The sequence below is a fragment of the Rattus rattus genome, chromosome 2, assembly GCF_011064425.1.
Source record: "Rattus rattus isolate New Zealand chromosome 2, Rrattus_CSIRO_v1, whole genome shotgun sequence".
NCBI classification, from domain to species: Eukaryota; Metazoa; Chordata; class Mammalia; order Rodentia; family Muridae; genus Rattus; species Rattus rattus.
In genome coordinates this window covers 212,396,817-212,409,969 of record NC_046155.1, presented here as the reverse complement: position 1 = coordinate 212,409,969, position 13,153 = coordinate 212,396,817, and the positions used below count along the sequence as shown (strand labels likewise).

The following is a 13,153-nucleotide window of genomic DNA, read 5'->3' as shown; positions in this document are numbered from 1 at the left end:
AACCGGCCTGGAGAGTGTAAAAGTATAATATAAGTGCTAAATAAAGATAATATATTCTGAACAGCAGGCCCCTTTGAAATAAGGCCTATGATTCTATAAGGAGCTCTGCTTACATGCTTTTAGGACCTTTCAGGACGCTGTTGCCCATGGATACTCCTAGGGTAAGATATCTGTGGTCTGGAGACCAGTGAGAAAGAGAGGGGTGAGAGGGTGATATAATATGTATGATAGCATTTCTTACAACAGCTTAATTGGTGTTTTTTGCACACTCACTGTGAGTTACTGGGACTTGGATTTGGCTCACAGTCCCAGAGGTTTTCACTCCTGGATGATGGGCACAGCCCAGAACCAAACATAGAAGCCTGACAAAAGACTTCAACCAGTACTTCTCAAATACACACAGTCAAGACATTTTTACAAAGCAAATTTTCAACAGAGCTAATCATTTGAGAGATAAAATCACTGATGGAAACAAATTGTCCCCACACTCATATTAGGGAAATTATTATCAAAACATGGAAGGGCAGTGTGGATCAGAATATAGCCCATTATCCCTGGACACCATGGGAATGTCACTAGTAAAGTCATACAAACACAGACAAACAAAAGAACAAACCTTGCAACTATAGTTCCTCATGATCTACCTATGCTACATGATACATCTTGGTATACAGGGGAAAAGTTTGAAGGCAGTGTGTGAAGGATACTATTGTACTCCCTCCTGTGTGGCACTATTCATAATAGTTGACTAGTAAAATCAACTTGTATCCCTCCACCAATATACAGGTTAAGAAAATATGACTATAGGTAGTGGAATGCTAGTCAGCCTTAGAAATTGGGAACTTGTTTCATTTGAGACAATATAACGAGTCAGAAGTTAAAGTAACTTGGCACAGAAAGATAAGTATCAAATGCTCTTTTAACAAAAACCTGACACAAAAGCAGATTTGAACCTTGATTATCAGCAGGAGTACCACAGAATGTGGAGATCCGGGTAGGGGGTAATGATACAATGTTTCAGTTAGACAGCTGAGGCCATTAATAAATGTCTAAAGTGATGGATACATTAATTAGTTAGACTCAATCACCCCAAGTTAATAAACGTATTAGAATAACTTTGTAACTCATTGTGTTACACAGCTTTTTATTTGTAACACAAACACCTGAGACAATAACTAGGGGAGTATGTGGAAGAGTTCCTGTGCTCTTGCAGTCCTTAGATGTGGTAGAATATGATGGTGACAGAAGAAGCTGCTCCCCTCAGTGTAGCCAGGACACAGCAAGACAGAGGGAGGAAGAGCCAGGTACAAGGTATATATCCTTTAAAGGTACAAACCCACTGGTGTCAGTCAAGACTGCATTCCACAATGTCCTTCACTTCCCCATTGTCCACTCAACTATGAATCCAAACAAGGATAAGATCATTGATCAGGCCAAACAGAAGCATCCTGAGATCCAGTCACTTCTGCAATCCCTTCCTCTGCATGCTACTCTGGAGACAAAACCTTCAACATTTCATATTTGAAGCATAATACCATATATATATATATATATATATATATATATATAATCACTTCCTAATAGCTGGTAAATACACTAAAATTGAGCAAGTCTCTAACATTTATTCATTACAACTGAATACTGAGGACTTTTTCTTGCATTCATCTGTAAAATTTTTATAACACCCTCCTGGGCTAGGTATTATCAACCATTTCATTTTACAAATATAGAAAGAGGAGCCAAGGAAGCAAGGTAACTGCTCCAAACTGCTTTTTTTGAGACAAGATTCTGCTGTTGCCTCTGCTATGACCTCAGACTTGTGCTTTTCTTACCTGCACTTTCTAGGTGCCTCAGGTCTACAGATGTACCATAGTGATTAGTGTCTTATCTTCCTCTGACTGTGAATGATCCTCCAATGTAAGGCCTACCAACTACCCTCATCCTTTGTAGCTCTTGTTCATATGACTAAATGTTACTGAAGACCGACATGGGCAAGAAGTCTCTGGTGACTCTTAGGCTATCCTCTCCATTCAGTTCTCAGATGAAATGTTGACTCCTGATCCATCCTCCTGTGGCCAAGAAGCCAGGGCGAAAGCAAAGACAATTCTAGATTGAATTGCTAAAGACATAATTGGGGACTACTGCCACTGAAATGGTCTGAAATCTGGTTTGTTCTTACTGATATTGCTTAGTTCTAAAGCGTTGGTATTTAGGCTTCCTTTAACATTTTTTTTCTATTTTATTTATTTACTGTTTTTACTTTTACCAGTGCCCAGGATTGGCTGGATCTTTTGTGTGGCAGGTGAGAGGTCTACCACTAAGATACTTGAATTTAGTTTCCTTAGCTTTCAGACTGTCTTATATGTAGCCCAGATGGGTCTTGATTGATCCCTTGATCCTCATGCCTTGGCGTGACTCAAGTGCTGGGACATCTAGAATGCTCTCAGAATTTCAGTTCTATTTCACTATCGCAAGCTCTGTTCCAGTAACACATGCAGATGTATCACAAAAATGAGAGTAAGGACTGGTATTAAAGTGCTTTGGCAAACTTTCCCTTGTGCAGAACTCATCTTCGGTGTAAGCTATGGATTGCAACCCTACATTGGGTTATATAAGTGAATGTGGAGGTCATGTATGCGAAACGATTGGTAACAGCAAAGGGCTCTTGATCATGCAATACCTGGAGATTAATTCAAAATAAAGCATGCGGTGTGTCTAAGCCATTTCAGCCAGCATTCTCCTGTGTTGTATTTCAACTTCACTGAGGCCTTGGTTCTGGACATACGGAATGTGCACATTGTACTGAGCATGCGGCTATACTGCGAAATGACAGCACATGACACCCCAAACACTGAGGCTGTTGTATGCTGTGGCCTGCAGTGTTCGGATTTTACTTACAAAACTTTTTCCCCTTAAATAATCATATAATTATTGAAAACAAGGACCTCCCATATTTTGCTATCATTCATCAGCCTGTATTAAACTAGTATATCTTCTGATTGTATCTTGTTAGAGTGATTCTAAAAGTTACTATTTGCATTATTGACTTGAGTTCCAACTCAATAAATAAAAGGTATTGCCAAATAAGTTTTGGCCTGGAATCAGGACAACATTTTCAAAAATGTCTGAAGTGGTACTAAACACATGTCCGCCATTTTGTGGTATGTATTTATGTGAAGTGGCATTCTCAACATGGATGGCTGTAAAATCTGAACATCGTAAGCTCCGAAAAATCATGAAGTTTCTCTACAGCCTGCAATATTAAATATTCAGATGAGATTTAACTCTTGGAGGTACTGTAAAGAAGGACATTCATCTCATTAGTGTGCAAATCTGCTTTCGTCTATTTAAATGGTATGGTTATAATACCAAAGAACTGTTCTAAAACAAAGTTCTTTATGATTTACCATAAACAAATGCTTCATTTGTTTATCTATTTTATATACTCATAGACACAAAGTCTTGTAAAAGGAATTTTTTAGAGCAAAAAAAAAAAAATGACTTGCAGGTGGGAAAAGTTCAAGAAGTCCTAATTTAGAATACTGAGAGGAACATCAAACTGAGCCCTTAAAAATATCAGTTGAGGGGCGGGGGATTTAGCTCAGGGGTAGAGCGCTTACCTAGAAAGCGCAAGGCCCTGGGTTCGGTCCCCACCTCCGAAAAAAAAAACCAAAAAAAAAAAAAAAAAAATCAGTTGAAAGAATTGAGGTCAAACCATCATTTACATCCTTAGGATAACGTGGAGTACCCAGTTACGTAGGCAAGACAAAAAACAAACAATGAAAACAACAAAAAACAAATCAAAACAACAACAAAAACACAACACACACACACACACACACACACACACGAAACAAAATAAAACAAAACAAAATCATGGAATCACTCATACATACTTAAAAGTAACAGTTTTTTTTTTTTTTTTTTAAGATTTTGTTCACTTAAACAATTTTCTAGAAGTACTCACTTTACCTCAAGATTGGTGACCAATTACATATGTTACAACATGAGGCCTTGGATTAGGAAAAGCAGTTTGTGGTTATAAAACCGATCCAATCTACCGGCCGTGGGATCCATGACCTTATCTCATTAGTGAAGGCTTAAGCCCAGGGAATGAGCTCTCCATAGACATTATTCTGGTGCCTGGAAGGTGGGTGATTTCTCACTCCTAACTTAAATCACTTTCTGGGGTCTGTATACTTTGGACAAAATGGGATGTGTTCCTGTGACATAGGGAGGGGCAGTGGGATATGGCCTTTAAAGAGGCTCAGAAATAGCCTTGTTTTCAATGTCAAAGTAAAGAGAGAACGGAAGCCCCAGAGTTTGAATGGGCCAGCTTGGGGTTTTTTGGTGGTTGTGGCACAAGCAGGAGAGAACACACAACTATTGGACTTTACTCTTGGGCATCTTTAAACTGGGAGGAGAGGGGAACTGGCTCATGGAAGAGGTCATCTACTGCAGGCCTGTGTCCTAAAAGGCAGGGCAGGCTTAGTGTTCGGGACAGGTCGTGAACAGTTCTAACTTGGAAGTTCATGGAGAGAGGCAATTACAGTATGCAAACTCAGAGCTTTGAAGGACCTTCACTTGGGAGCTCTTGAGAAGGCTCAAAATGTCTTTGAAGGACGAATACTGCAATTTGTTTAAAACGTCTTCCACGTAAACATTACTTTGACTCCAAGAGTGTGTATTTGAAGGGTATGTACATTTGATATAAAAATACGGAGAAAAACATGGAACTGAGGTAATCCTCTTGTTTGGGATGTCAGGGAGCAGCAGGCCTATCTGAAGAGTGTTCTGGGTAGTTACATGTTGTGGGATGAGGGAGGGTGGGAGGCTTAGAGAAAATGTTAAGTGACGCTGGCCAGAATGATATAGCGTTTGCCAGTTAACGGTAGGTAGAAGGTTGAAGGCAAGTAAAGAAGTTTCTATTAGCATGTTATTTCTTTGAGGGACAAGGGGTCCAGTGTACTGACAACAGTACCAAATTGATATTTAGAATAACATTGATATCTAGAGTCTAACAACATTTCTGTCTGTGATTTAAGTAAAAATGACATTATTTTTCTTTTATTTGACTTTTTGGGAGCTGATTTTAAAGTCCTTATTCTTACAGGACTTCAAAATCTTTAGTATCTCCATCTTGGGCCACATTTTAACAATACCTTGCGATGAAGTTTTTATAGTGAGTTCTGAAGCAGAAATACAATGGCTACATTGTATCAAACCTCAAGCCACGGCAATTTCTGGTAGCCAACCCTTGCCCAGGGCAGTTTCTATGCAAGGCATGCTCTCTAAACCCTTGGCTTTAATAGGCCTTCTCTGATTGGTTGTCCTTAGTAGACTCTTCTAGAATAATGGATCTGCGTTCATCCTTGATGTATCCGCTTATTGCTACCCCGGACTCCTCAACTATTCTTGCAACCATGGTATTCATTACTTGGCATAATGTTACTTTTGGTCATCTCTTCATTTCAAGTACCTTGAAAGATTGGTGGAGGACATGAGAGCAAATCCCTACTATCTCAGTACTTAGGAAGCTGACGTGGAAGGACTGTTAGGAATCTCAGGCCAACTAGGGTTGCAGTATAAGATCCTATATCAAAAACCAAACAGAAATAACACAACAAACATAATTTTTAAAAAGGTTCTATTGAATTAATGTCTATGAAAACACACACCCACACACTATAGAAATATCTAAAATTATCTAGGGAATGACTGCAAGATGGAGTTTAAGAAAGAAGAATTTGAAATTAACTTTGTTTTTCCTAGGGCAAAGTCTTAGGTTAAGACAAAACTTGTGGCCTCTCTTTCTTTCTCTTGTCTCTTTGGACATTTCATGTATTTTGTTATTCAAGAGTTGGGAAGAAAAGGCCGAAAACTGAAGTTCCGGTCGGCTCCTGAAGTTGTCCTGGCACAGCCTTGAAGCAGGTTGAATGGAATGAGTGAAATCAGTCGTCAGGTGGTGGTCTGAGCTGATCAAGAGCCCTCAGTAACTGGGCCTTCTGTGCTGCGCACCTCTAAACTGCTTACTGCTCAACTCACAAAGCTTATTTTATCAACTCGTTGAAACTCTGCAGGGAGAGTTAGCGCCTGTGTTCCAGAGCACATATGTGCCTTGATTTTGGTTTGAGAGCTGGCCCCTACAGTAATGGCAGCACTGGATGGTGGTGGCGTCTCTGCATTTCACGAGCCCGAAGAAAGAATTTAAGAGTGTATTTTCTGAAACTAGTGCAAGGAACATTCCTTAAGTGAAAAAAAATTTAATCAAGAACAATCTTACATTTTAGAGGAAGGCTTTTTAATATGGAATGTCCATTTGTGGTATATATATATTTTTTTAAATCCTAGGCCTCAGGCAACAATAGCAGAGAAAGGCCCCATACCTATCATTAGACACAAAACAAATAGTCCAGCCAGGGGGCGGACCTTTCCTTGACTTCCCCACAGCTTTCTCTTTCCTCTTTGAGAAGTGCAGGGTTTACGTTACTGCCTTTTTTCTTTCACAGCAAATTCTCCTATTGGCATAACATATTTATCACAAGTTTAATTACTTTGAATTATTTCGTCTGCCCCCTCCCCTAAACCTTGTAGAAAAGGGGATCCGTAAACTCCCCCAAAGTCAGCTTGCAGTCCCTAAGCAGAAAACTGCCAATATCGAAATGCAATAATGGTTTTTATCCAGATTTGACGCGTTGATAAAGGCACAGTTGGCTATTTAGGAAGCTCAGCCATCTTGCCTGAGTACATTAAGCGGGCGGTCCCCTCTTATTGCCTAGGCACTCTACCAGAGATTTCTAAGTTGAGGTAGAACTCCCAGCATCCTTTTCAACAGAGGCCTAACCCGCTGGAGCTGTCAATATAAATCTCATTTAGGATGCGGAAAAGGACGCACAAGTTTCAGACTTTATTATGCATTCTTCCAGTCCCGAAAAGGGCAAATGAAACTCCGTACAAGCGTAGAACTTTATTTCCTATTTTATTCTTGACCTGTGGCATGGATCTAGCCCCTGGGTAGCAACGGTGTGAGACCAGGGCCCACTCTTTAATGGCTGAATGCACACGTTTAGGCAGCACATGGTGGATTCGCTGCTCTGCAAATTGCCGTAGAAAAAAAGTAAAGTGCAAAAGCAGACAAAGAAATCTATAACCTTCTCGGTCTTTCGCATTTGTTCGGGCCGTTCTTTGAAGCAGCTCGGAAGCGGCGACAAGGATCGCGGAGAGATGCACCTGAAGCAGTTGTGTGAGGGCGGCCGCCTCGGCCGAGCCGCTCAATCGCGGCTTTCCAGCGGCGAAGGCGCAGCAGCAGTCAGAGGGAAGGCTGTGCGAGCCTCCCCGGCAGCGGCGGCGGCGGCGGCGGCACCGGCACCAGCGCAGTTTCCCCTCTCCCCAGCCCTGACTCTACGCGCACATGCGCACTGCGCCCGCAGCCCTGGACCATTTGTCAGGACTACTCGTGAGACGGAGAAAAAAAAAAGAGAGAAAATTTGGGGGTAAGGAGCGCTTGATCGGATCTAATCTCTAATTAATCCGCAGATCGGCCTGCGCCAGAGCCATTCATTGATTTTTTTTCTCGGTGAGGATGAAAGTTCTGAGACCGAGAGAGGGAAGGAAGCGCACCCTCGTCTTGGGAAAGAGATCAGGGGAGGGGAAGGAGAGAAGGGGTTTCTCCCCCACTTCTCTGCGCCTCTGGGAAAGAGGAGAAAACTTAATCCCGGGGAAAAAAGTGGGCAAGTGACTCGGAAGCGGCTGGAGGGGGAGTCTGTGGGCATCTCACTCTGAAGTAGTGAGTGCGAGTGCGAAAGAGGAACAAAAGAGCGAGAAAAGAGAAAGGAAAAAATGGGGGGGAGGAGAGACTTGTATTTTTTTTCTCCTTTGCGCGCACACGGGGAAGGGTGTGGGGGGCCGTGCGGAAGGGAGCGGGCCGAGGCGGCCGCGTCGGGCCGTCGCCGGCGCGCAGGCGGCGGGATGCGTGTGGGCCCCCTCCCCCGCGCCCCCCCGAGCTTGTCACTTTGGTCGCTTTTTTGACACCGGGCGCGGGGTGGCGGCGGTGGGGGGAGAAGCGCGGCACCGCGGGGCTGCGTGTCCGGGGCGGCGCTGGGGGGGAATCGCGGCGGAGCCGCAGCCTCCCCGGGGGCACCGAGCGCGGTCGGCCTGAGGCTAAGGAGGGAGGGGGCGGCTTCGGGAGGGGACCGCGGGCACGATCGGTGCGGCGGCGGGAGGACTCGAGCACCGGCGCGCCGCCCCTGCGGCCCCCTCCGCCCGTGTGGCCTTTGTGCCGGGCGCGCACCGGGTGAGCGAGCGGGCGGGCGAGCGAGCGAGCGAGCGGGCGGGCGAGCGCGAGAAGTCCAAGTACGGGAGACCGAGGCAGTGGGAAAAGAGGCCGGGCCACTTTCCTAACCGGCTGGGCTGCGGAGAACGGACTGGTTGAATGTGGCAGAGGCGCGTCTGGCTGGCGCGGCCGTGTGTGTGTGTGAATGTGTGTGTCGGTGAGTGTGTGTGTGTCGGTGAGTGTGTGTGTGTCGGTGTGAGTGTGAGCGCGCGCCGAGAGGCCTCCCTCCGCGACTCGCACCGCGCACACGCACCCGCACACGCACGCACACCCGAGCCGCGGCGGGGCCGGCGGCCGAGAGTTTGCGTGTGTGCTCTCCCCGCTCGCCACCTCCCCTGCTCGCCGCCGCCGACTGTGGGAGAATTTCCTAGAGATCGCCTCCAATTTCCGCCATTTTGGGAAAGTTGCACGGAAAAAAAAAAAAAGAAGAAAGAAATAAAGCCTCCGCTGGATTTTTTTTTCTTCTTTCCTGCTGGAAGCAGGAAAGTGCTTTTAGGGAACGCGGCGGCGCGGGCTCGACACTGCCGTCCCCGCGGGAAGGAGGGCGCGGGGCCGGGCCGGGCACCCGCGCCGTCGCGGCGATCTTCTCCGCGCAGCGCCTCCGGTGCGGGCGCGGGCGTGCGAGCGAGGCGAGGCGGCGGCGGGCTGCGGCGGGGGCCGCGGAGCCTGCAACTTGTTTACGGCCGCCCGGGTAGCCGAGGCCGGCGACCCCGGTCCGCCTCGCCACGCGTGCGTGCGCCGATCTGCGCTCATGGGCTACTGTCTGGTCCTCGCTCGCGTCCTGGGCCCGGCGGGGCCGGCCTCGCGCCGCGGCGGCGGGGCGGGGGAAGTAGAGGCCGGCGGGGGTGGGGATCGGGAAGCGCAGGAGCGGAGGCATCCGCCGCGCGCCCCGCCAGCCAGCCGCCGGCCGGAGGAGGAGGCAAACTTGAGAGCGGCGGGGCCAGGGGCGCGCTTGAGGAGGGAAAACTTTAATCGCCTTCTCGGGAAAAAGAAAAAGAAAAAATCCAAAAGACAAAAAAGTGCGTGTGTATGTGTGTAGGGTTCTAGGATCCGAACCCCACGATCGGATCTGATCCGATCACGGCCCACCGCGGGGCCGTGAGAGAAAGTTGACCAGCGGGACGGCTTTCTCTGCGCCCGGCTCGGGTCTGGCCGAGGTGTCTGTCTGTCAGTCCGCGCTCCGACACAACAGGGGTGGGAGATCCAGCCGCACTGCCCGGTCGCGTGGGTCAGGGCTCTTGCCCCACCCTTCCACGGGGACACGAAGGTAAACGTCGCTTTGGTTTTCTTCTCTACCCTCCTGCAGCCGCCGCCCAGCTTCCTTTTCCTCCCCTTTCCCCGATGATTTTTTTTAAGGGGGGACCTGAAAAAACGGAGTCTCTTTCCTTATGCAACTTCCTCGGGCGCCGTTTGCACGGCCCTCCCCACCCCCAACCCCCGCCTTCTGCATCCCTTGGCCCGCTCCTTGGCCACCTCGGGGCTACCGCCAAAAACATGCATTTAAGATCATCCAAAGTGCCCAGGAACAAAAATGGATGTTAAAGAAATTGTTCTAAGTTAAGGGAAACTGAGAGGAGAAATAAGAAACCGGTTTGAGTGTGTGTGTGTGTGTGTGGGGGGGAGGTGCGTCGCCTGGGATGAGTGCATTGAATTTTCATTTCAATTTTCGTAGATGGTTGGTTATGATGTCTTTATTGGTGTGGGGAGCCCGGGGAGCTCTGTACCGGCTGCCTCGGTCGCGTGGATTTTTGCGCAAGTTTTTAGAAAAACACTGACTCGAGTAGAGAGCATTTCTCCGGAAAGTTTCAAGTGCAGCAAAATAGCGAGCCTGCAAAACTGGCCAAGGGGGGACCTCTAGTGGTTAAACGCATCTTAAGTTCGAGAGGCAGAGACCAAAGTTTGGCCTTTACTCGTAGCTACGTAGTCCGTTTAGACGTGGAAGTAATTAGAAGACCTGACTTAGCAGCCAGATGTGAGAAAGGATGCTGGTCCGAAATAGAAGTTTTGGAAATCAGAGAACGATAACGTCTGAGCTTTCGGATCCAGTGATTTCCACCCTTCCTTGCTTACTTTAAAAAAACCTTTATTCTGAGATTTGAGATTGGCACTCCTCAGATAAGAAAAACTGTCTTATGTTTACCATCGTCTGTACATCGCCCCGTTTTTAATTTCCCCTCTAACAAGTCATAGCAGATAGCTTACTTCGGAATGTTAAGGAGAAATCAAAATGAAACTTGTGCTTAAAACTTTGCAAAAACTGAAAAAAAAAACCTTTTGAAATTTGCTTTTTATATGAGCCGATACATCTCTGATACATATAATTTCAAGCTATCAAGTCACTCAATAACTTGCATATAAACTTACATACTCCTAGAATACATAGTATCTTCTCACTGTAACAGTGTAATCTTGATTCACCGAGTAAAAGAATGTTATTTCAGTATACTCTGTATAATTTATGGTTTAAAACACTTTACGAATACAGGAGTTACATAACTATTTCCCAGTGTGTATTCTGTAAAGAATCTTGAATTTTAAAGATGGAAAATCAAAGGAATTAAGGTTGTGTCAAATCATCCTTGTAACTGTCACTTGTTTGTCACACCGTAAAAGAGACAGGGTCTCAGCCGGGTAGTTCAGGTTGGTGTTGAGTTTGTATTTTCCTTCCTCAGTGTTCTAGTGCTTGGGTAACAGTCTTTTTATTTACAGTGAGAATCTGTATTATGTGAGTTTAGAATATGGGACTGATGTGAGTGATTAACGTTAATTTCACCTCACGTGGAACTAATTAATTTTAATACACAGAGCAGTGTGGTGTGGAGTGATGGATGCTGAATTTGAATTGTAGATTATGGATGTGAAGGCTTTATGAGAGTGCTTTGATTTTTTTTTTTTTTCCTTTTACAAAATCAATGCTAGATCCTTAAAAGAAGTCTTGGGGGTACACAACAGTTCTGAAGGCCACCAGGCAGTTCCGTCTTTCACCACGGCCTCGAGGTAAGAGTCACTTGTTGCTACACATGGCTTTTAGATACTAGAAATGCTGGACCCTTGATTTCCACTGCAGCCGAACTGCTTCGAAGGCTTGAACAAGTATATGCAAGTGTGCAAGTGAATGGAGCATTAGGCAAAAAGGAGAGTGTCCTGTGGCATGTATATGCCTTTGTTGTGCGTGCATGGGGAGGCCATACACCAGCTTGAGCAGTTACAAGTAGTCCTGGATGACACCTCCCCCACCCCCACCCCCTTTTTGCTGAACCTGGCTCACTGATTGGCTAGATTGGCTGGCTTTATTGACTGAGCCTTCTCCCAGTCCCCTGTTACTAGATTTTGGGGGAGGAGACTAGATTTGAGGGTAAGGCAGGGTTTCTCTGTGTAACCCTGACTGTCCTGAAACTCTCTCTGTAGACAGTGAGGCCTCAAAATCACAGAGATCCACCTGCCTCTGCCTCAGGCATGCTGGGATTAAAAGTGTGTGCTGTTATCACCCAACTGTTGCTGTATTCTTAACTGGTGTTTCAACTCCCTTTTGTTTCTACTGAAAAAATCTTTATTTTCTTTTGAATTGAAAAAGTGGAGAAGCCAGAACAAAGCAGTTTGTGAATTAATACCTTATACAGATAGATATACAGTGGTAGGGAAGAGACAGGAGCTTTAAAAGTCTTTGCAGTCTGAGCTACAATTTTGTAGCTAAAATTTATGACAGTGGGGGGTATTTAATTAACATGTAATTAACATTTAAGTAACTCCTATGGATTAAATCCAAGAAGGCCTCCTTCTGCCGGATACCATGTCTTAGGGATCTAGCAGAGACTTAGGAATTTTTGAAAACATTTCTATGGGGATCTAGAGGTGTTGTCTAATGATTTCTTTTTGGTCATTCTGGAGGGTACTGGTTTAATAATATAAATGATCCAAAAGAATGATCCAGGACCTTTCTTTAGGATCAAGGCCATTCTCTGATGAGGGAAGCCACTGTTGGGGTAGAATATCTAAGTAGTGCTTTTTGTTCCTTATGCTGGCCCAACCCTTTAGTCTTCTTTCTCCTTAACACTGGCTTTCCTGCCTCCTTTGTCTTGATATTAAAGAGTTTGCTAATTTTTATTTCGCAGAAAGGAAAGTTAACTTTTCTTTTAAATCTTACTGTTAGTATTTCTCTCTCTCTCTCTCTCTCTCTCTCTCTCTCTCTCTCTCTGTGTGTATCCCACACATACATCATATTACATGTTACTTGTCTGAGAAGACATCTTTCGAGTTATTTCTTCCTTCCCATCTTTATATGGGTTCTGGGAGTTGAACTCAGGTTATCACATACCTTTACTCTCTGAACAATCTCACTGGACTAAGCCTTTTATGAGCAGAACGAATGATCTTCTTTGGGTCAGATGGATTACAAATGACACCGAATAAATGGCAAGAATAAAAGCGATTGTGAACGGTAGTTTATTGTCATTTGTGTTTGTGGATGGTCTCAAGGAGCACAGCTAGTAGGATTCACAGATTTGGTTTTTGCAAATGTGTGGGTGATACTACAGAGACTATTGGCAAGGCCCCCACAAGACCAGGCAAATGAGAGCATGATTCGGGGGAGAGCGGTTGCTTTCTGGGGTGGTCGGTATAGTTTCTGTGTGCTGAATTAAAGACAGTGCCTGTTAGTCTTTACTGGAAGTCACTCACTGTGCGTGTGGACTGAGAATCCGAAAAGTGAAGTCTGCAATCTAATGTATCATCTTGTGTGAGTTACTGGGTCACCTTCAGACTGGATTTCCCCATCTGAAAAATGGAAATATTGGCATTCGCTCTTTTTGGAAGGTTAAGTTT

At 45.3% G+C, this 13,153-nt stretch overlaps 1 protein-coding gene across 1 annotated transcript in view; it reads left to right on the top strand.

Moving 5' to 3' along the window:
• The first annotated feature begins 9,362 nt into the window (after positions 1 to 9,362).
• Positions 9,363 to 13,153, top strand: part of L3mbtl3 (L3MBTL histone methyl-lysine binding protein 3) — a 100,372-nt gene continuing 96,581 nt past the window's right edge. The window contains exon 1 of the mRNA XM_032894911.1: positions 9,363 to 11,329. The gene's annotated coding sequence lies outside the window, so the exon portion shown is untranslated. The remainder of the gene's footprint in view (positions 11,330 to 13,153) is intronic.